The sequence below is a fragment of the Andrographis paniculata genome, unplaced genomic scaffold (assembly GCF_009805555.1).
Source record: "Andrographis paniculata isolate CXL003 unplaced genomic scaffold, ASM980555v1 Contig87END, whole genome shotgun sequence".
Classification (NCBI taxonomy): Eukaryota; Viridiplantae; Streptophyta; class Magnoliopsida; order Lamiales; family Acanthaceae; genus Andrographis; species Andrographis paniculata.
In genome coordinates this window covers 1,203,099-1,227,405 of record NW_026137625.1, presented here as the reverse complement: position 1 = coordinate 1,227,405, position 24,307 = coordinate 1,203,099, and the positions used below count along the sequence as shown (strand labels likewise).

Genomic DNA, 24,307 nt, shown 5'->3' with positions numbered 1-24,307 from the left:
TTTCCTTTTTTCTCACTCGACTATATTCTTTTTAAGTTTTATACATATTAAAAAATAATAATATTTTATTAATTAATAAAATATATAAGAGTGTTTTTTTTTTTTCAAATTTGTACAAATAAAAATTTGTTTATCTTTCACAAAGGAATCTTTGATATCCAAGCTTTAAATGCTTTTTGTGATGACAGACTAGTAAGATCAATCGGGAAACTCTTAGTCAAGACCTCGATCAATTCTAAAAGAACAAAAGAGGCACTGTTGATTCACCACCTATAATTGTTTGGAATCATAATAATATTCTTTTGCACATTTCTTTGGCACATTTTTACCACTATTTTCTCAAAATTCTGTTGTTTTTTTATGTGTAGAATCTTATTGAATGAAGTAGGGTGTGTTCCTATTTACAGGCACACGATACTTCAACCCTAGGTATAAGCATACTTCATTGTGAAGTAATTCCATGCATAACAATATATTGTCTCCGATGTGTATTGCTCATAGAGCAACACTTGGCTTGCATGCAATTTGACACATCGTGCTTGATGTGTCATGTTAACAATGTGGCACTTGTTCTGCATGACATATCGTACTTGATGTGTCTTTTTAGAACGCCACCTCTTGCTCAAAGGTTCTTCACAAAGAAGAACGTGACAAGTCATGCTTAAAGCCACGTTGTGCTTAGGAACGCCTCATGCTTAAGGTCACCTCGTGCTTAGGATATCTCATGCTTAAGGACATCTCGTGCTTAAGAACACTTTGTGCTTAAGCTTTCTCCACAATAAAGAAATGACACCTCATACTTGACACGCCGTGCTTACTAACAATGTGTCACGTCATGCTTGAACATGTCGTGCTTACAAGTAATGTGCCACCTCGTACTCACTCGTGACATTCTTGTGTGTATTGTTTATGTATGTACATATGCTCATATAATTCCAACAAACTCCCACTCGCACTAGAATTATCATGCGTCTTTCCTTACGTGGGATATCACATAGTTTCCCACTCGGAAATGGTTCAAGTTCATACCTTGTTTGGTTGATGGATTTATGCAAGCTAGTCAGTGCCTTCAGCCTATGCACTAAATTAGTTGTTTAATTATTTTAATAAAAATAATTTACTAAAATATGTACAATATAAATATATTTTATATAATATAAAAAATAAATAATATGAATATTTATTTATAATTAATATAAATTAATACTCAAATCACACCATTGTTAATTTTATAAATTTAATTTAATACACATTTATATCATTATATTTATTACTTTTATCATCAATATACATCAAAACCTCAAAAACTCAAACCAAACATAAGGAACACAAAAATTCTAATCCTATCTTAATATTCAGATTCAATCAAAAATCAAACTCAATTCTTTCAAACTTCTTCAAAAAAAATTGACGCGGACGTCCAATTTTCAAAGATTCAAATGCCTGTGGGATCCATCACTCGAAGCCGAACTCGTTAGATTCAAGAATCCATCACTGCGTTTACCGGATGATTGTCATGGAGAATCAATTTAAATATGATGCTTGTAAGCCATTTAGCCCTCACCTTGCAAGAATCGGAATTGAAAAATCAAGAGAATCGTTAACTTTGGAAGATTATCAAGGGAATCACCAATTATGGAAGATTATCAAGAGAATTACAAATTATGGAAGATTATCAAGAGAATGAAAATTTCTAAAAGTTACATTAACATAGATTTCATTTTAATATATGTTTTCATATAATACAATTTCATATCTAGAACTTTCCTTATTATTTGGTTCCTTATAATTAGACTTACATTTTGGTTTGTTTCCTTTATTATTTGTTCTCTTTTATTTTCTTCAAGGATTTCTATATAAGGTCATTGTCTATCATTGTAATGAGACAATTTTTTACATCTTGAATCATAATTCACTTTTATAATTTTCTAGTGTTATGGAGTATTTCATCGCATTTAGAGTCTCAAATCGGGTCTTTAGAGTGATTCCATCGGTTTGTGGCTTCCATTCATTTACAATGATATTTATCCTATTGTTTGTCTTTTAGCCTATGGTTTTGATTTCAAGTCCGAGACGTATTCTCGTGATTGGTTATTGATGGGGATGAAACCGCGATTCAATTTTTGGAAAAATTAGATCCTACTAAACGGATTTAATAAGACATTGAATTTAATTGCTTTCATTTAGGCTAATTTCTTTCATTTAGCCTCAATAATAATGAGCTAATTTGTTAGACTATTTCTATTTATATTGAAGATATGTAATTTAGAATGGGAGAATAAAAAGTGATTTTCACTAAACAATTTGTGTATTTTCATCATCTCCCTACATTAGTTGGTATCAGTTAGCCAATCTTTGCGATTCCGTCATGCCACCGCGCCGTGGTCCGCATCTTGACGATACTATCGCTCAACGTTTGGATGAACTTACTCAACAATTAGGGGCTGTCATACAACTTCTTTAGGCACAGACAGCGGCCGCTCCAGCACCATTCCCTGATACTCCGCCACGCCCGCCCACATCGTGCTCCCAATCCCCAGAACGATCCGGATCTCACCTCGGACGATGAGGCCACCGCTGACAATTCTTTTGCTCATTTGGTTGGACACTGACACCGTGAGTTTTGCCAAAGTCGCCGATGGGAGGAAAGCTTCAAATTGAATCTTCTAGAGTTTAACGACACACTACACCCTGCTGATTTCTCGATTGGTTGCGTTCCATCGAAGATATGCTAGATTTCAAATCGGTCCCATAGGACAGCCGTGTCGCTCTCGTTGCCACCAGCCTTCACGGCCGAGCTGCATCTTGGTGGTCCCAATTTAAGACAACTCGTCAACACCGCGGAAAAGTTTTTGTTACTTATTGGGAGAAATTTGTCAAACATTTGAAGTTCAAATTCTTACCTTTCAATTACACACGTCTCCTCTATCAACGCTTACAAAATTTGAAGCAAGGCCCCCGATCAATTGATGAATATACAAAGAAGTTTTATCAACTTCTTTCCCGATCGAATTTATTTAAACCAGAGGAATAGCATATTTCTCGGTATATAGGGGGCTTACACATCGTATTTCAAGATGCGCTTAACCTTCTCTCCCCTTCCTCGCTCTCTGAAGCACACCAGTGTGTGGTTGCCTTGGAGCGGCAGATGATTCTCCACGCCAGCACCCCATTCACACCGACATCCACCACGCCCCGTCCATCTCTGCCGCACGAGACACCCGTTGCGCGCCCGCCGGCGCCTTCCTAGCACGTCGCCTCTCTCTACAGGTAGCCACCGATGACGACTTCCCGCTGCCCATGTATCTCTTGCGGAGAATTTGGACATCGACTTTCTCAATGCCCTAATAAACAACATTCAGGATTTTTGGCTGAAAATTTTGGTGCAACATCTGGTCTTCCAGAAGATGAAATCAATTCTACCCCTTCTCCAGGGGATGACATTGGTTTTTATCCTGAGGTAGAAGTTTCTGGAGATGTTGGCCCTGCATTAATTCTTCAAAGGTCATGTCTCACTCCCAAAGGACCACTTATAAATGTGCAGCGTAGTTCTTTATTTTTTTATACTTGCACCATACAAGATAAAGTTTGCACGTTTATTATTGATTTGGGTTCATATGAGAATGTGGTTTCTGAATTTTCCGTAGAAAAAATACCCATTCCCTCGGAATCGCACCCATACCTGTATACTTTATCATGGTTGCTGAAGGATACAAATATTACAGTGGACCGTCAAGCATTGGTTAACTTTTCACTGGGAGAAATTTATGTTGACTCTGTTTGGTGTGATGTCGCCAAAATTATGGGCGCCAGAAGGGTACGAATATTACAGTATGATTGTGGTGTTACTTATGATGGGCGCCAAAATACATATAGCTTCATATTTTCCACACTTAAAATTGTACTGCTGCCCACTGTGCCTTCACCACCGCAACGCACCATCGCTGATATGGTACTTCTTCTTTCCCGCTCTGGTTTTCTCCGTGAGATGTTGGCTGCACCTATCACTCTACTTTTACTTCCTCATGATACGTCTAATTTTATTGGTGTTCCTCCTATGGTTCAACCACTTCTAACCAAGTTTGCAGATGACTTTCCCGAATCTCTTCCTGACTGCTTACCACCCCTTCGAGACATTCAACATCACATCGATCTCATACTGGGAGCTTCTCTTCGTAACCGTCCTATCGCATGAGCCCCACCGAGCATGATGAATTACGTCGCCGGGTGGAAGATTTATTACAAAACGGACTCATTCGACATGGTTTTAGCCTTTGTGCAGTTCCTGCTTTGCTTATTCCGAAGAAATTAGGGGAGTGGTGTATGTGTCTTGACAGCATGGCAATCAATAAGATCACAATGCGATATAGTTTCCTTATTCCGTGCTTGGATGACCTTGATCAATTAGCTGGAGCTGTCATTTTTACTAAGCTTGATCTGCGTAGTGTGGTTATCATCAATCATAATTCGCCAGGTGATTAGTTGGAAAACTACTTTCAAGACACGTGAAGGCCTTTTTGAGTGGTTGATTATGCCTTTCAGCCTCTCGAACATTCCGAGTACGTTTCTGCGAGTCATGAACCAGACACTTCAACCACTCATTGGTTCCTGTGTCGTGGTTTATTTCGATGATATTTTGATTTATAGCAAGTCAAAACTGAACACTTGTCCCATATCCAAGATGTTCTATAAATATTGCAGACAAAACATTTTTATGCGTCCCCTTCGAAGTGCACCTTCTTTACAGATTCAGTAATTTTCCTAGGCTATCGGATTTTTTCTACTGGACTTAGTGTTGATAAGTCAAAAATTGCAGCTATTCGGGACTAGCCGACCCCTACATTCTTCACCGAGGTTCATGGATTCCGTGGGCTCGCCTCTTTCTATCGGCATTTTATTCAGAATTTCAGCTCTATCATTGCCCCTCTTACAAACACTGTGCACGGTCAGACTTTTACTTGGACTCCACAGGTGGATGCTGCTTTTTGAGACATTAAGTTTCGCCTTACAAGCACACCTCTCCTTCGATTGCCAGATTTTTCCTCTCCATTTAAATTGTGTACAGATGCCTCCAAGATCGGTATTAGAGCCGTTCTCAACCAAGCAAGGCATCATGTGGTTTTTTTTAGTGAAAAAGTTACAGGCCCCCATTCACGTTATAGAACTTATGATCTCAAATTTTAAGCTATTGTATGTGTTGTTCACTATTGGCGTCATTATTTATTCCATCGGGAGTTTGTTCTTTATATGGACCATGAGGCCCTCAAGCACTTGGCTACTCAAGACTCCCTCTCAGCACGCTATGCAAAGTGGACATTGTACCTGCAATAATTTACATTTATTGTCTGTCATCATTCCGGAACGAACAACAACCCTTAGCCGATGTTCTTCCTTATTATCCGACATGTGTGTGGAGGTACTTCGTTTTGATATCTTTTACGATTTTTATGCCACTGACTCATTTTTTGGTCGTATATTCTCCATTATACATCATGCAGCTTACGAGGATTATACCATGGTTGATTTCTATTTTGGGGCATTCGTTTGTGTAATCCTGATTGCAGTTTACGATTGAAAATTATTTCTAAAGTGCATGGTGTCAGGTATGTTGGACACGACTGTTCGATTGAATTGGTATCTCGTCGGTTTTTTTGGCCTACGATTCGCCGCGATGTCAGCTCTTTTGTCTCTCGTTGCATAATATGCCAGGTTTCTAAAGGCACCGCCTCCAACGCGGGCCTATATCGGCCCCTACCAATTCGTCCACGACTATAGGCAGCCATCAACATGGATTTTGTTTTGGGGCTCCCTCGCATAGAATGCGGTCATAACTCTATCTTTGTCATCGTTGATTGCTTCTCTAAGATGGTTCACTTCATTCCATGCAAGCGATTCTCTGACGCCGTTCTCATTGCGACTCTCTTCTTCTATGAGGTACTTTGTTTGCACGGTTTAGCTTTATCCATTGCTTCGAACAGAGACTCTAGGTTTCTTAGTCACTTTTGGAGGACTTTATTGCTCATGGTCAACACGGAGTTACATTTTAGCAGTGCCTACCACCCGCAAACTGATGGACAAACTGAGGTTGTCAACCGTTCTCTGAGAAATTTTTTGCGTTGCTTGGTCGGCGATAATTTGAAGGTTTAGGATACAAAATTGTGTCTTGCGGAGTTCGCTCATAATCAGGGATCTAATCGAAGCGCTGGGTTTAACCCTTTTTATGTTGTGTATGGCATGGTTCCACGAACCCCTATAGATCTCTTTATGATACCTTCAACCACTTTTACTGACGTTCGTGTTATAGATCTCATTGCTGAACTCCAACAAATTCATGCTACCACCCACACCCATTTGGAGGCCTCAAATTCCAAGTACAAGGCTAGTGCGGACCTCAAACGCCGTGATGTCCAATTCGAGGTTGGCATTTTTTTATTGGTTGTTTTTTACTAAAGATCACTTCCCTTTACATGAATACAACAAGCTGAAATCCCAAAAGGTTGGCCCTTTCGAGACTGTGGAGAAAATCAACCCGAATGCCTAACATCGTATGTCTTCTACGTCAAACACTCAGTTTCCTTCCTCGATGACAATTCTGATAGAGATGAAGCCCGAGTCAATTCGAGGGTGAATCGTCTTGCACTCGGGGAGAATGATGGAGATGAAACCGCGATTCGATTTTTGGAAAAATTAGATCCTACTAAATTACGGGTTTAATAAGACATTGAATTTAATTACGTTCATTTAGGCTAATTGCTTTCATTTAACCTCAATAATAATGAGCTAATTTTGGGAGACAACTCCTATTTATATTGAAGATATATAATTTTGAAGGGGAGAATAAAATGTGATTTTTATTAGAAGGTTTGTGTATCTTCATCCTCTCCCTGCATCAGTTATTATCTATAGCAATTCACATTCTTTACACTATTTTTTTTCTTCATTCTTTTTTCCTTCATCCATATTTATAATCCATTGGTTCTATTGAACTTACTGGATAAGAAAAATACTTTGGGTATAATTATATACAGTCGGGCCTTGTTAGAAACACACCCTAAGATAGTTCTAATGTTTTTACCTTTATACTTTATTTATAAATTAGTAATGGTATATTTATAATTTACATAAAATTAAAAGATATTTTGATATTAGGGCGTGATTATTTTTACTATATAAGAAATTGATACTTTTGAACGCGACAACTATAAATAATAAAAATGGTATATTCACTTGGGATTGAGCGAATATATTTCATTTTTTTTTTATAAAAAGTCAAACATTCAATACAAAATATTACTTTTTTCGTAGTGTATACGTTACAGTAGATATAAAAATTTAGGAGAAATATAATTAATAAATAATAAATAAGCGTATTAGTAAAAATAATTATTATATAATATAACTAATTATATATTAAAATTAAGACAATTAAATAATTTAGTTAAGATTGAGAAAATTATAAATTATAAAATTTAAAATATAATTAAAATGTATAATTATTTTTTTAAAAGGAAATAAACAAATTATATGGCATAGAAAATGAAAAAATAGACATTTTATGGGAGACAAGGAGAATATTTTTTTTTATTATTGATATAATTTTTTACATTTTACATTAAAAAAATATATATTTCAAACTAAAATACTAAACACATAAACCCTCGGTTTTATGCTTAGTTTGGCTGGATTATAATAAATAAATAAATAATTAGTTCTATAAATTTGTGTATGCATGTCCGCCCCTTTAATTAGATTAAAAAAAAAAAAATTAAAAGTTTGTCCGGTTTATGTTTGTTTGGCTGGATTTATAATAGATAAATAAATAAATAGTTCTATAAATTTGAGGATGCATGTCTGCCTCTTTAATTAGATAAAAATAAAAAATAAAAATTTGTGGGCTCTCTCTCTCTTTTTCAATTTTTTTTTTTTCATTTTTTTGGATAGGTATTCCTTTATAAAAGAAAAACATTAAATAAGAATCAATACATATATATTTATGAATGATTTTTTTCTTTTAAGTTGGAATGCATTATAATAAAAACATGAAAATATACACAAAAAAGTATTAATACAATGCCCTTACCCTAAAACATGAACTCTAATCATCACAACCAAATGGATTATAATGATAATGAATGAACCAAGTCAAGCTCAACAAACCTCACTATGGGTAATTGTATTAATAAAATCCTACAGGCTTGCATCTCAATTATATATATCTCCCTTACTTAGAGCAATCACAAAATATCCATGTCAATTATATTGGATTAAAATTGATTAATTTTAGTTTGGATGAAACTAAAAAAAAAAACAAAATACAAAATTTTCTCCAAAAAAAAATTAATATATTATACACATTTATTATTTTTATATTACCTACATAATTCTCTATATTTTAGATAAAAATATTTCTTCATACTATTCACAAAACAGACACACTTGTTTTTTTATTAGTTCTATAGCTTATTTATTATCAATAAATAACCTTGCACTCAAGTTTTATTATCCAGTTAAGTCTTTCAACAACTTTTTGTAATCATACAGTTTGACACGTAATTGTTATCACAGCCGTAAATTTTACTTCACAAGACGATAGACCCACAATGTGTTGCTTATTAGATAACCACATAATTGGATTATTTGAGAAGGAAAATACTATCCCGATGATGCTCTTTCGATCATCTAAATCCATCCAAAGTTGTTGTCACTATAACCTACTAACATTTCATTACCTCATCTTGTGTAATATCCAACCTCATTTCATCGTACCTTTTAAATGTTGAAGAATTTGCTTCACTACCTTCACTTGATCTTATTACCATTAATTTATCCATATATACGCCAACTATTAAAATTATTTTGGAACAATGAAGCTTATAAATTGCTTGCCCTTGTGAAAACCTTGTAAGGCCCAGATCTTTGAATGTCTTTTCAAGACACATGTTCTATCCTTGATTTCTTACGTGCACCTTTCTTTTAGCAACAAAAGCATCAGATTCAGATACATATACTTCTTTTTGTTCTTCATTTAAGAAAACCGACTTCACGTTAAGATGATGGATCAATCATTCTTTTACAGCAGCCATAGCCAATACCAACCTTATAGTTTCCAGTCAAATTACATATGCAAATACTTCCTCAAAATCAACCTTTTTTTCATCGAACCTATATATCCCTTTGCTACCGATCAAACTTTTGTTTAACGATATTTCCATCGACGTCTTTTTTTTTTTTTTTTTTTAATTTTAAACACCTATTTCAACCCGGTTTGTTTGTGGCCTTGTGAAAGAGTTATGAGCTTCCAAGTATGATTATTTTCAATCAAACACAATTTTTCTTCCGATGCTTCATGCCATGAATGAATATTGACGGTCTCTATGTATGTTGTAGGTTCATCACCTACAAACATTAATTAATTCATGAGAAACTCTCCTATATTAACCACTAGGATACTACGTGAAATAGAATAATCAAACCTTACAAATTTTTACTTGCAACATTCTCTTTAAAATTTATAAATGAAAATTACGTACTTTAAAGACAATAATTAATTGCAAATAGATTTATACTCACACGGGAAAGGGCATGCTACGAAAGATGCTTCACAAATAATGAATACAACCAGAAGCACCATAAATGAAAGATATACTCCATTCGTCCTTTAACAATCTATCCATTTTTTCATTTTGGTCTGTTTTTTAATAATTGTACTATCTATATAACATTACAAATACCTTTCTAATTTACAATATATTACAAAAATGTCATTATCTTTATATTATACAATACTAATATGGTTAATTTAGTCTTTTATCTTTATTTCTACTTTAGCCCAATATAATACTAATATTTTTAAAACTCCGTGCAAAAAGTGTGCAAAAAGTATAGATATGAAACGGAGAGAGTATTTCTTTTTATGCGTACGAAAACAGTACACTTCCTCAAAAGTGTGAAAAACTAGAAACCACCAAAGTTTAGCAACATCATGCTCAATAAGAAATGGAATAGGCATAACAAATATATAGTCTATACAATTGTCAAAAGCAGGGCAATGGTGGTCGAAGCTTGCAATATGCTTTTGGTAGTGTTTACAGTTCTTTACCCTTACACAAAACATTAAAATAAAATATTATTAGAAAATTTTTACTAATACAAATAGCAGCACACTACTTTGTGTCTTAAAAAATAGACCAAAATTTCCAAAATAAAATTACATTTATTCGGATTTACCGAAATGCTACCAGAAAAATTTACTACAAAATAACTATTTCACGTCTAAATCGAAATCTACTCATTCGAAACAGAGTTACTAACCTTCGAAAACTCTAACATCTATTGCTTTTTGCCGGAGATGTTGCACAACTGGCGCAATGGTGGCTTCGATATTGCAGGAGAGATGGGTGTTCGAGATCAGGAAATAGGGGGCAAGTGGACGGCGGTTTATATTTTGTGGTTTCCGATTTCTTCGCCTCTTATTTTGCGGGGAAAAAAAAAATTGGGAGGGGTACACACTGAATCGAGTGGGTAGGAAGGAGAAAACAATCCGAAAAAAAAAAAAAAAAAGAAAGTGTAGCGAAATTTTTTTCAAATGGGGACTAAATTGAGATGATTTTGTGTAATTGAGGGTTTATACTAAATTGTCCATTTTTATTTTTTTCTTTTTTATACTAATTTATATATTAACTAGGTTTCACATTTGATTTTACAAAATTGTGTCAAATCCTCGTACTTTCAAAATTACGTGAGACTCCTTTATCATTTCATGAACTCTGCGTCTCATTTAACTATTTAATTTTTACGATTTTTAAAAATTGTACTAAAATATGATTTTACAAAAATATCGTATATGCTTTATAATTAAAAAAAATCACATTTTTTTTTTTTTTTTATGAATTTTTATTCATTAGATCCTTTATATATGATTAATCATTTATTTTTATTTGATCCACTTAGATAGCTGTTAAGATAATGATTTTTTTTTTTTTTTCTCTTCCGCATAGAGGAGAGAAAAGGTAAGTAAGGGATGACACAGTTGTGTAGGGGTTGAACTTGTGACCGTGAGATTGTGGGTTCAAACTCCAATGCCTCAGATCACCTGTCACACATGGTTCGCCTAATGTGATTTTCTCGTCAAACCTGGTTTGCAGGATATTGAACATTTTCAGATAGCGGCTGCGGATTCCACGTCATAAAAAAAGAAAGAAAAGGTAGGTAATTTTATATTATATAAATTATAATATTTTATATAATTATAATTTATTTTATTATTTTTAAAGTAATATAATATATTAAAAATAATTATAATAATTTACTTTAATATTAATTATTAAATTATTTATAAATTATATTTAAAAAATAAAATTTAGACATTTAATTAAAAAATAATAAAATTTTAGTTTCATTTTTTATATAATGCAAAATATGATATATTATATAAAAAATATACTATTATATATCATATAAGAATTTTATTATGTAAATTAATAAATTTTTTGATATAAAAAAAAATAAATTTAAATACTTTATTTAATAACTTTTTGTAAATGTCAAAAAGTTTGTATTAATTTTTTATTAAATGCAAAATTGTTATATAAATAATAATATTATAATATTTATAAATATACATAAGGCTCGAAGGGTATTAAATATATGTATATGTATAGGTATATATAATATATTTATTGTAAAGAGAATAATAAAGACAAAAAGAGAAGTGAGATTAGGAAAGTAGGTGTATTTTGAGCGAGAACTATTACATGTATTTACAGTGCAATAACAACAATATTGTATGGATAAAAAAATTAGCCACCAAGGCATTCGTAATGATGAGACTAGTGTAGATATGTATACTACGTTTACAATATAATACTCCTTTCAAAATCGTGTTTTTAAAAAAATAAAGTTACTATTTTCTAATTTAGTAATTTACTGTCAACTTAATATAATAAATATTTTTTTACCTTACATTATATTACGCAAATGTTATTACTTTTATATTATACAATACTAATAGAGGTATTTTTGTCTTTTTCACTAAAACTCATTATAATACTAATATTAAAAAATTTACGTGCAAAAAATAAACGACAACCTTGCACCAGAACGACGAAAGAAGTATATAAATTTAAAAATATATATATTATATAAAATTTTTGGATTAAATGAAATAATAAATTTATTATGCGGAAGAAAGAAAAATTTTAGAAATAGTTCTGCCGAAAAAACCGGAGGGATTCTTAATGATGGTTCTTAGAATTGACGCTCTGTACATAGTCGGTGGCATTTTCAATTTTTGTACCAAACGGCTTTTGAAATTTTGAAATTTTGAAAAAAAAAAAAATAAAAAAAATAAAAAATAAAAAATTGTATTTGGTTTGATGTTTTGCTATTAAAAAAATTGTATTTAATGCTATATTTTTTAAAAAATTATTAGTATCGTGAGAGTGGGATCCTATTGGACTCCTCTGTCGGATTGTCCTCTCATGCTTTCCATGGAGAGACCGTCGTTACTCCGGCTGCCGGATATTTGCTCGAAAAGTTGCGCTACTTCAGGATCCCAATTGTATGCAATATCTGCATTATCTGATCGAAATCAGGTTACTATGTTTCTAGTTTTCGTAAGCTGTGGGAGTTGAATGCAAATTAGTGAAATTTTTCGCTACCTATTCCGTTTATGTTTCTTTTGATTTAGCTGCTTAATGTTAGCACATGTTTTCCAATGAAAACTTTCAAATTTAACTCGAACATTTTTTTAAAAAGAAAGTGACAATTTTTCATGATAATGACAAAATTTTGAGTTGTGAGAGCCGGAATGGAAAGAAGACAGACTTTTTATGTTTGAAAAGAACGAAGGACAAAAAGCCTTAGCTTAGTTGTACTAATTATGCTCCCAAATCTGTTGGTGGTAAAGTATATACGTGGACAAAAAATTGTGTTATTTTTAATAAATATAAAATTTGTACAAATTATATTTGATTTGAATTTAAAGCGGGTTCTATTCTCTAAATGGGTCCTTTGATTCTCCTTCCAGGTCGATTTATTTTCCAACTTGGTTTTCGATGGCTTCTTTGATCCGAAGAGATTTGGTCTTCAGTTTGACTTTGCCGGCTTTTGGAGGGTTTTGGTCTCCGTACGGGCGATTTGATCGTCAGCTTTGGATTTGATGTCTTTTTTTTAGACGATCCGATGTTTTGCTCTTTGGTTTGGTTTTGCCGCCGTTCGGAGGGTTTTGGTCTTCGTGTGGATGGTTTGATCATTGGCTTTGGATTTGATGTCTTCTTTGGACGATCCGCAGCTTTGACATTTGTTTTGGCTTTGCCGCTTTTGGAGGACTTTGGTCTCCGTATTGGCGATTTGATCATTGTCTTTAGATTTGTTGTCTTCTTTAGACGATCCGCGACTTTGACCTTTGCTTTGGCTTTGCCGCTTTTGGAGGACTTTGGTCTCCGCGTGGGCGATTTGATCATCGTCTTTGGATTTGATGTCTTCTTTAGATGATCTGCAACTTTGATCTTTGGTTTGCCTTTTCCGCCTTTTGAAGAGCTTCGGTCTCCGCCTGGGCGATTTGATCGTTGCCTTTGGATTTGATGTCTTCTTTTGACGATCCGGACTTTGATCTTTGAGGAGGTAGATTTGGTGCTCCGTAACGCTTTTGGCAGCGTGTCCAGTCGTCCCACTGGGCGTGCCAAACGATGTTTTTCCACTTCCAACCTTGGGGCGGCGGATCATGGATGGAAGTGGAAAAACATCGTTTGGCACGCCCAGTGGGACGACTCTTCCTTCCCTTATGCATGTCATCAAAGATCTTTTGCATTGCTTTTTGGTTTGGCTTTGCCGCCGTTCGGAGGGTTTTGGTCTCCGTGTGGACGGTTTGATCATTGGCTTTGGATTTGATGTCTTCTTTGGACGATCCGCAGCTTTGATATTTGTTTTGGCTTTGCCGCTTTTGGAGGACTTTGGTCTTCGTATTGGTGATTTGATCATCGTCTTTGGATTTGTTGTCTTCGATCCGCGACTTTGACCTTTGCTTTGGCTTTGTCGCTTTTGGAGGACTTTGGTCTCCGCGTGGGCGATTTGATCATCGTCTTCAGGTGCCATACGAATTTGGTTATATCCAGATGATCCATCCATAAAAGAAAGCGCTTCATGTCCTGTCGTTGCATCAATCATCAATTCAATTATGGGTAAAGGAAAATCATCTTTTGGGCATGCTTCGTTTAAGTCCCAGAAATCCACACAAACTAGGATTTGTCCATTCTTCTTCTTTATAGGCACGATGTTGGAAATCCATTGGGGGTATTTGACTTCCCGGATGAAGAGATTTGGTCTTCAGTTTGACTTTGCCGGCTTTTGGAGGGTTTTGGTTTCCGTGCGGGCGATTTGATCGTCAGCTTTGGATTTGATGTATTTTTTTTTAGACGATCCGATGTTTTGATCTTTGATTTGGCTTTGCCGCTTTTGGAGGACTTTGGTCTCCGTGTTGATGATTTGATCATCGTCTTTGGATTTGTTGTCTTCTTTGGACGATCCGCGACTTTGACTTTTGTTTTGGCTTTGCCGCTTTTGGAGGACTTTGGTCTCCATATTGGCGATGTGATCATCGTCTTTGGATTTGTTGTCTTCTTTAGACAATCCGCGACTTTGACCTTTGCTTTGGCTTTACCGCTTTTGGAGGACTTTGGTCCTCGTGTGGGCGATTTGATCATCGTCTTTGGATTTGATGTCTTCTTTAGACGATCCACAACTTTGATCTTTGGTTTGCCTTTTCCGCCTTTTGAAGAGCTTCGGTCTCTGCCTGGGCGATTCGATCGTCGGCTTTGGATATTATGTCTTCTTTCGACGATCCGGACTTTGATCTTTGAGGAGGTAGATTTGGTGCTCTGTAACGCTTTTGGCGGCGTGTCCCTTTGAATTTTGGATCGAAGAGGGCCGAGTTTGCGCCTTTGATGAAGAACGCGATGAACACCTCGAAGCTTTGAGAGAAAATTTTGAAGACCTTCCCTTGGCTTTGACGAATTCCTCGACGGCTTTGAGAGCTTTGATCCTTCCTCCGGCTTGGACATACGACGAAGAACGTTAACTTCATCGATTCGTCAACCAATATTGGATCATTTGTCCAAATTAGTGACTTTCGACGAAGGACGCTTCGAAGGACACGAAGAACATGAAGAACAATACAGAGAGTCTAGAGACTTACCCCTTTGCTTGAATCCTCGATGCAACTTCGGTGTGTAATGAATTGGCCAAGACTCCTATTTATAGGGGAGGGTGGCCTTGGTTTTCTTTTCGGATGGTGCCACGTGGATGAAAATATTTTATAATCTTTCCTTTTCTATCAGATGCTGTTTTCCATTCTTGACGGAACAAGAATTTGATTGTGCACATTCCTTTCTTGCCAAAATCTTCATATCATTATTTTTTTGGAAGATATTAATTTATATACTTCCTTTTAACAAGATTAATTTATTTTGCTGCCAAATTTATTATGGCTCTATTTATGCATGTAATATTTGTACGATATCTTGCATTTTAAGCATATTTTTGCATTAATGGTTGATATTTATTGTACAAAAATTAACATATGTGCATAATTAAATACCATATATTTATATTATTCGAATTTTATTTTCTTCCAAAATATATGATATTTAATTTAATTTAGACATTTAATTTTTAATGCCTACAATATAATTTTCCTAAGTGATCATGAATTGTTGCAGTTTCCGGCACTCTTGTAATGTCTATATTTTGGATATTCATACTACAAATGTGCATACTTAATTTTCAGTTGCTTGTAGTTCTCTGCATAATAAGGTGGAGAAGTAGTGTGAGATATTCACCTGCATTTGTGAACTTTGTAATAAAAAATACCATCGGGAAGTTAAAACATATATTTTAATCACGCTTTCAGTTTTGTTTCGGATAGATATTAGTTCTGATGATCTGTTTGAACTAATCTAATTTTTGCAGGGAATATTACGTGAGCAAGACCTTTCAAGCCCAAAGGTATTCATGGCTTCCGATCAAAAAAAAAAAAAGGGTATTCATGGCTTGTACTTTTCTTCTAATACTACTGCTTAGAAGTGGATTCTTTCTACTAGCCTAATTTATGTTCTGATAAGTGATTGGTTCTGATAGAAAAATCAGTCTACAATTCAATATAAAGTCAGACTGTTTTTTCACATTTACGTGCAAGTGTGTTTTTGAACAAATATGCAATTTTGTACATCTTTTATCACCAAGGATTTGAAAAAATTCATACTTGAGTATTTCATTGTCATTTTGCCAAATTAGTTTATGCTTTGCTGGGTCAAAACGAAAATTTAACAAATGCATTGGATGGAACAGCTTATAGTTTATTTACTGGTTCTCAATGCAAGTTGAGATGGCTATCCACAAAATATCTGGACTCAGACAAATACATTCACGTTCAAGTTTGGTGGAGGAATCTTGGATCTATATGGATATCTCAACCCTAGAAAGCAGTTCAGATTGAATAGAAATCGCAGTACATCAAACTTTTTGAGCCATTCCAAATGCAGTCAATTAAGTTGATTAGCGTCCATGCAGCATCAAGACTATATGTTAGAACAGGTGGTCATGGAGAAACAACCAAAACTAGAAAGGTAAACTGAAATCAGTTGCCAAGCATAATTTAGCTTTGAAATGAGATCTTTGAAAAGCCATCTCTAGACCAATGCTTATTGTAGGTCAATAATTTGATTTTGTTTCTTACTCTATCAGTTTAATAAATTAGGGGACTGCTTCATTAGTTTCAATGGGAACTCATTATGTTCTTTATAATGAACAAGGTCCCACATTTATAAGTTTGTTATTTTTGGATATTCTGGAATTAATTTACGTTTCTGCCATTTTTCTTAAAATCTTGGGGATATCACTGAAGAATGTTCCATCTTGATTCTGAGGGTTTACATTTGTAGCTGGAGACCTTACCATTTGTAATTTATATCCACCACCCAGTGTATCTTGTTTTTGTTCATGGTTTTTCCTTTTCCAGCTTGAGTCTCTAATGTAGTTGGTGTAATTGTGTGCATGAAGATGTCTTTTTGCACATTGTCTGTGTGACAGCAACTAACAATTATATGCTAGTATTTATTAGAAGATATGTATATTTGTATCTGAATGATTTCTTATCAATTTTGATATATTATGAAATTATCCACCTAAAGAATCATTTTGAAGATAATACTAAAGTTGATATCTAATCATCTTCACAGTTTTACAAAGCTGGTATCTTATTTTTTTTTTTTTTACATGTTATTGATGTATTGCCTATCAAGTAATAGTATTGTGAAATAGTTCTACTCATTGCAGGTGAACCTTATTCAAGAGGTGGCTACAAAATACTTATGCACTGTGTGCTGCTCATCAACTGAGAATGATATTTCAAGTGTGATTGCTCAAAAGTTTGGAGGACATAGGAGGCGATGTGGTTCATGTAATTTCCAGTAGAAAATTGGATTTCCATCCCAAAGGGAATGATTGTACGAAGGTCATTGTTGGTGACCAGTCGCAACTCGCACGGTTAATCAAATATTTCACATATTCCGGGATTACAATTTTATATAATACATTCACTCTTTTGTCTTCTAATGCAGTAAATAAAGGGGAAATTTTCTTGCAGCTATGACACTTATAGTTATCAACAAGCCCCGACAACCAATTTTTTTGTAGGTAATTAAGGTACGACAATTAATTACCCCTAATTAAGCTAATAATCCTAGGTACGCCCATAAGAAATATTGCCTAATGGCATTCTAATCTAAAAAACCGAATTCAAAATAACTACTACCTAAGATGAGCAATTAGATTTGATTGTCTAACCTCCGGAAAGAGATTATCAGACCAATTAAATATAGTTACTAAAATATCCAATCAATCTAACAATAAAAAAATATTATTTTCAAAATTAAACAAATATTGATAATAAAAAGAACTTTTATAAAGAAAATAAAGAATCTTAAAAAACACAAAGAATCAAAACATTATCATCCCTCAAACCAGAATAATATCTACTCCATAACCAAATAACAAAGAACAATAAGGAAAGATAAAATTATAGTGAAGGGAAATTTCTCTGTCAATTTGCTCATGTGCGATCTATAAATTTGTCCGTGTCCTCTCCTGTGCAGCTTCTGGCCGTTCTCCTTTCTATTTGCATAATTCCATGCATTTATCTTTTAATTTTGCCCTATTTTTGTAGGAGTTGGGCTAGGTGGTGCAAATCAATTACGCCAAATTTGATATTTGCCTGCAAATAAACAATATGTATATAAATTAAGTAGAATCTAATCAAAATCAATCAAATATCGCATGTAATATGAACATTTAACGCATGGGATTTTTAACTATCATTTGGTAAGCTTTAATAGGAAATAAGTTGTATCTTTGAAAGCACGTGCTGCTCCTTAAGATGTTACTTGGAGTTACTATTTGTAGAGTACTGTTTAATCCAATAAACAAATGGTTAATTTCTTCTACATGAATTGGGTTATAAGTTGATTGAGTCTCATCTGTTGGACATAAACTGATTAATGTAAGCTTTTAGTATTACCAATAGTAAGGCATAATAAAAAAGATTGTTCTTCCTCTATTATTGGTGGAATTAATAAAAATGAATATTGAGTTGCATTCCACCATTTTGCTGGAGAATGATGCTTAACATCTTCTATATATATATATATATATAATCTATCTGCAGGAAATGCTGACAAGAGAACCATCCACTGGTAAGTTCAGTGCCTTCAAGTTCATGCTATATTTGTGATCCCATGTTTGTTCATAATATTATCTATTATCGTTGTATATGCTATTTGCTTAGGATCTTATTTTTGGGAATTCATGGATTTGTCAAGCTGCAGAAGCGTATTACTCTGCTAAAGTAAGTTTTACTTTCTTGACAGATGCTGAATATGTTGGTGCTATTGGAATCTCAAACCTCTATATTAGCCAGCTTGAGGAGCTACTTTTGTTCATATGCCAGTTGAATAAAAAGGTATTGCCTGATTTCCCCTTTAACATGTTATTGCTGCCTTTTGTTTTCTAAAGATGCATATTAGTATATAATCCTTTTGCATCTTGATGTGAGATTTTTTAAATTTTGTATTAAATATTTCCAAATTGACCTTGTTAGACACTTACATATGTCAATCATGTTGATTATTCCTTACCCAAATGTGTTTGGAAGATGAGCCACACTTTCTACCCTCAAATTCAAGCCTAAAAGTTTACAATCCATCACATTTACACAAGTCCCAGAAATTGCTAATAACTGTATGATTACGAATTCACGAATGCGTGTTATTTCACTCAAAACTTTCAGATGATATTTGTTCCTTGGAGTATCTTTATCACACAGGCAATTGATGAAGAGGCACTGATAGTTGGTTATGTAATGAAGCCTTCCCGTGAAGGAGATTTTGCCAATGTAAATTCTATCTGGCAAAAATAACTGCATGTTGTGAGAGCAATAAATGTTCCTATCATATTTTAGTCGCAACTCCAATGCTTCTTTGTCTTTTTGGTACAAAATGTATGTTTAATGGAAGGTGCACATTATTTTAAGGAAAACTTAAAATCCACTAGTATCTGCCTGAGACTGATGAATAAGTTTTGAACTATCTGCTAAACTTTTGCTATTAATTATATTTGTTTCTACTTTGGACTTTCCCAAAGTCTTATTTAGTGAACAGGAATTCTGGCATCACATAATAGTTCTATTAGGTAGTCCAGCTGGGAAGGGCTATTATATCTCTTGTTCATTTCATGACTAATCTAATTCATCCTTTTCTAACTGAGGACCAGTGATCTCACCTCTCATTTCTGCAGAGAGGTGCCTTCCCAATGCACCCAACAGAAAACGGATTGATCTTTTTGCCCCTAAATAATGATCTGCCCCTTGCACCTCAGTTTCAACTACTTGATGCTGCTCTTCATAGGCCACAGACGAGATTTTGGCTGTTGACATGGACAGTCCTTTAGGATCTCTTGAGCAGGTTACATTTACTAACAATCTGCATGAGTTGTGTAGGTAAATTTGAACTGTATAATTTGTTTATAACTTTTTATTTCACTAGGACAGACATAATCTAACTGACTCCATTGGAAATGATTTCAAAAAACATGCCTAAATATATAAGCACCATTTTTATGCAAAAAATGAATAGACGCAGATCATTTATTTTTCTTATCCTGCTGTAATCATAAAATATAACAAGGGCATAAAAAGTGCCAATGTTCTTTTCTGCTTTATTCATTACATGCATTTTGAAAGTTATCTAAAGAAGGAACTGGATAGATACATAAATTCCTCAAAATGTATATATGTGCAATATGAAAAGCTTGAATAACCTTTTAACCTCTTTTCTGCATTGCAGAAATATGTTGCAACACAAAACTATTAACATACTTGTAAGATTTATTAAAATCATATCCATATCGCTATCTATATTCATATTTTATCCATATCCATGATTCAGTTAGCTAGGATAGATTTTCTAATTCGCATACTCTTCTATTTTCTTTTTTTGGAATAATATAACTTTATTTCCCTCTATTTATCTATATGGTATCAGAGCCAACTAGGGTTTAGGTAAAATTAGGGCTTAGTTTCCGGTCGCTGCCGCTAGTTCTAGCTGCCGCCTCGTCTCAAACACTGAATTTACCAAAAACTTAGTTTTTTCTTCTAGTTCAATTTAAGTTATATTTTAGATGCACGCCTCTCCGGGCGTTCCTCTCTTCAAAACGCCTCGGGTAGTGTGGCATTCCGCTGCCACTGCACGTAAGACACACGCGTCGCCGCTGCCGCCAGTTGTCCACCGAATTTTTTCTCAGGGAGTTTTTTTTGTATTGTTTCTATGGCTGATCCATTTAAAATTCAAAATTTTCAACTTATTATTACCGATAAATTATGAGGTGCATTTAATTATAAGTCATGGGCAGCATCTATACGACTTTGGTTTAAAGGACAAAGACAATCTGACCACCTTGCAAAAAGAGAGTTAGAAATTAAAGAAGAACTTCGATATGAATGGGCAAAAGTTGATGCCCAATTATGTGCCTTACTGTGGAGTTCCTTGGATCCCTTAAATTCCATTTAATCTCATATCTATTAGTCGTCTCACAAGAGATCTAGATTGTTCAGTCTTACTAACCAGTGATTCTCTTGTTATTCAGGATCGCAGCAAGGGGCAGAGAATTGGTACCGGACGTGAGTCTCATCGGCTATATTACGTAAACGAGCCCCCTCGCAATACCTCTACCATTGCTATATCATCTATTGAGTCCCCCGAATTGTTCCACCAACGATTAGGTCATCCCAATATGTCTAAATTAAAGTCTCTTTTTTCTAATTTTTGTCACTTTGTTCGCTATCATATGAGTCATGTGAGCTTGGGAAGCAGTCTCGTACTTCCTTTCTCGTATGATAGTCGAGCATTTGAGCCCTTTACACTGGTTCACTCTGATATTTTGGGGCCTTTTTGTACTACTTCAACCCTTGGTTTTCAATATTTTGTAACGTTTATTGATGTTTTTTCTCGATGTACTTGGTTTTATTTAATGAAAAATCGATTTGAATTACTCTCTATATTCAAAATATTTTGTGCTAAAATTCGTACACAATTTCATACATTTATCAAGGTTTTAAGAAGTGATAATGAGAGTATTTTTCTAACTTATTAAGTGACTTTGTCTCATTTGAAGGAATTATTCATCAGTCATCGTGTCATTCCACTCCCTAATAAAATGGAGTGGCTGAGCGCAAGAACCGTCATCTAACAGAAACAACTCGCGCTGCCCTCATACATTATAATGTTCCATTTCATTTTTGGGTTGATTCTATCCTTACAGCATGTTTCCTCATCAATCGTCTTCCATATGCTATCTTAGGACATAAAATTCCCATAAAATGTCTTCAGCTTAATGTGTCTCTGTACCCTTTACCTCTCCATGTATTTGGTTGTACGTGCTTTATTCATAACCATTCCCCTGGCTGGACAAATTACGTCATCGATCCATCAAATGTGTTTTCCTTGGTTACCCTCGAGTTCAAAAAGGATATAGATATTATTTACCTCTCACTCGTCGATATTACCTTAGTGCGTATGTCACGTTCTTTGAGTCATCACCATACTTTACAGTGTCATCATCTCCATCCTCAATACTTGTGACTCATCTTCCAATTGTCCTCATTTCTTAGCCTCAATTTCAAGTCTATATTCGTCATACATGGAAACGTTAAAACATATCTACTCCACCATCACCTGCGTCCATTGATGATTCATCTCCGGTTCCATCGCCTTCCCCGGTTGCGACTCCTCAGTCACCTGTCGTCCCAAGTCAAGATACACGGTCCACTCGTAATCCGAATCCTATTTATAATTTTCTTAATTATCACCGTTTATCTCCTTCCATGTGCAGTATTGTAACTACTTTAGGCTCTCAATTATCCTCTCTCTTGGCGTGAGGCTTTGTGTCATTCAGGGTGGTGTCAGGCTATGATGGAAAAAATGTCTGCTTTGCATGTTAACAATACTTGGGAGTTGGTTTCGTTACTGCCATGAAATACACCCGTAGCTTGCCGATGGGTTTATGCAGTCAAAGTTGGACTTGATGGTCGCATTAATCGACTTAAAGCTCGACTTGTTGCAAAGGGCTTTACTCAAGTGTATGGAGAGGATTATACAGAAACCTTCTCTCCCGTTGCCAAAATATCTTATGTTTGTCTTTTTCTTTCGATAGGCAGCAATGCGTGGTTGGCTCCTTCATCAGCTTGACATGAAAAATGCATTTTTTGCATGGTGAGCTTGAAAAAGAGGTATGTATAGAGCAACCTCCTAGTTTGAAACAATCTCCACAGGCGTGTTTTGGACGTTTCAGTCTTGCTATTAAAGAATTCGGTATGACACAATGTTCTTCTGATCATACCGTATTCTTCAAGCATAAGTTAGAAAGGCGATGCGTTTACTTAATTGTTTATGTTGATGATATTGTCATCACTGGAGATGATATGGATAGTATTACAAAGTTAAATGAACACTTAAACAATCATTTCCAGACCAAAGACTTAGGACCATTACGATACTTCTTAGGAATTGAGATTGCCCAATCTAAGAATGGTGTTATCATATCTCAGAGAAATTATGTTCTTGATATGTTAGAAGAAATATGTATGAATGAATGTAAGATTGTGGATTCCCCTGTGGATCCAAATGCAAAATTGCTTCCAGGACAACGGGAGCCATTGATTGATATTGATGCTAGACGATATAAGAGGCTGGTTGGAAAACTTAATTATCTCACTATCACCTGACCAAATATATCATTTGCAGTAAATGTAGCGATTCAATTCATGCAGTCTCCATGTGACTCTCATTGGAAGGCACTTATGCGTATTTTTTCATATATTAGAGCGTCTTCCGAAAAAGGATTACTTTTTATAAATCATGGTCATCCTGAAATCGTTGGATATTCAGATGCTGACTAGGGGGGGTCTTCAATCAATAGGCATTCTTCCTCTGGTTATTGCGTGTTTATTGGAGGCAATTTGATATCTTGGAGAAGTAAGAAATAAGATGTGGTTGCGCACTCTAGTACTGAGGCTGAATATCATGCTATGGCCTTAGCTACATGTGAGCTTATTTGGATTAAACAATTACTTTGTGAACTCAAGTTTTTTGATGTAAGGAAGATGAAGTTATGGTGTGATAACCAAGCAGCACTACACATTGCATCAAATTCAGTATTTCATGAACAAACGAAGCATATCGAAATAGATTGTCACTTCATCAGAGAGAAAGCATTATCTGAATATGTAGATATTGTGCCTTCAGATGATCAACTTGCAAACATATTTACGAAAGCTCTGAGGGTCTTAGATCCCAGTCTATATGCAACAAGCTTAGATCGTAATTTATACACTCCAACTTGAGGGGAGTGTTAGAATCATATCCATATCTATATCCATATCCGTATCTTATCCATATCCATGATTAAGTTAGTTAGGATAGGATTTCTAATTTGCTATATATATGTACTCTTCCCTTTTCGTTTTTTGGAATAATATAACTTTATTTTCCCTTTATTTCTCTAAAGTTACTTTCCCGTGAAAACTGAACTGTTGTCAATGAAATTTATTTGCAAGAATATTTTAATCATATGGCTTTGATTTACAAATTTTATGCCTTGGGTGGAAAAATTTTATGCACTCAAAAAGTCAATTCCCAATGCTGATAACTTGATGAGTTTATCTCCTGAGAATGGAATGAAACCATTACTATTTGACAGGTAT

At 34.6% G+C, this 24,307-nt stretch overlaps 1 pseudogene; it reads left to right on the top strand.

Moving 5' to 3' along the window:
- Positions 1-18,721: 18,721 nt before the first annotated feature.
- LOC127242573 (inositol 1,3,4-trisphosphate 5/6-kinase 4-like) lies at positions 18,722-21,230 on the top strand (annotated as a pseudogene).
- The last annotated feature ends 3,077 nt before the right edge of the window (positions 21,231-24,307 follow it).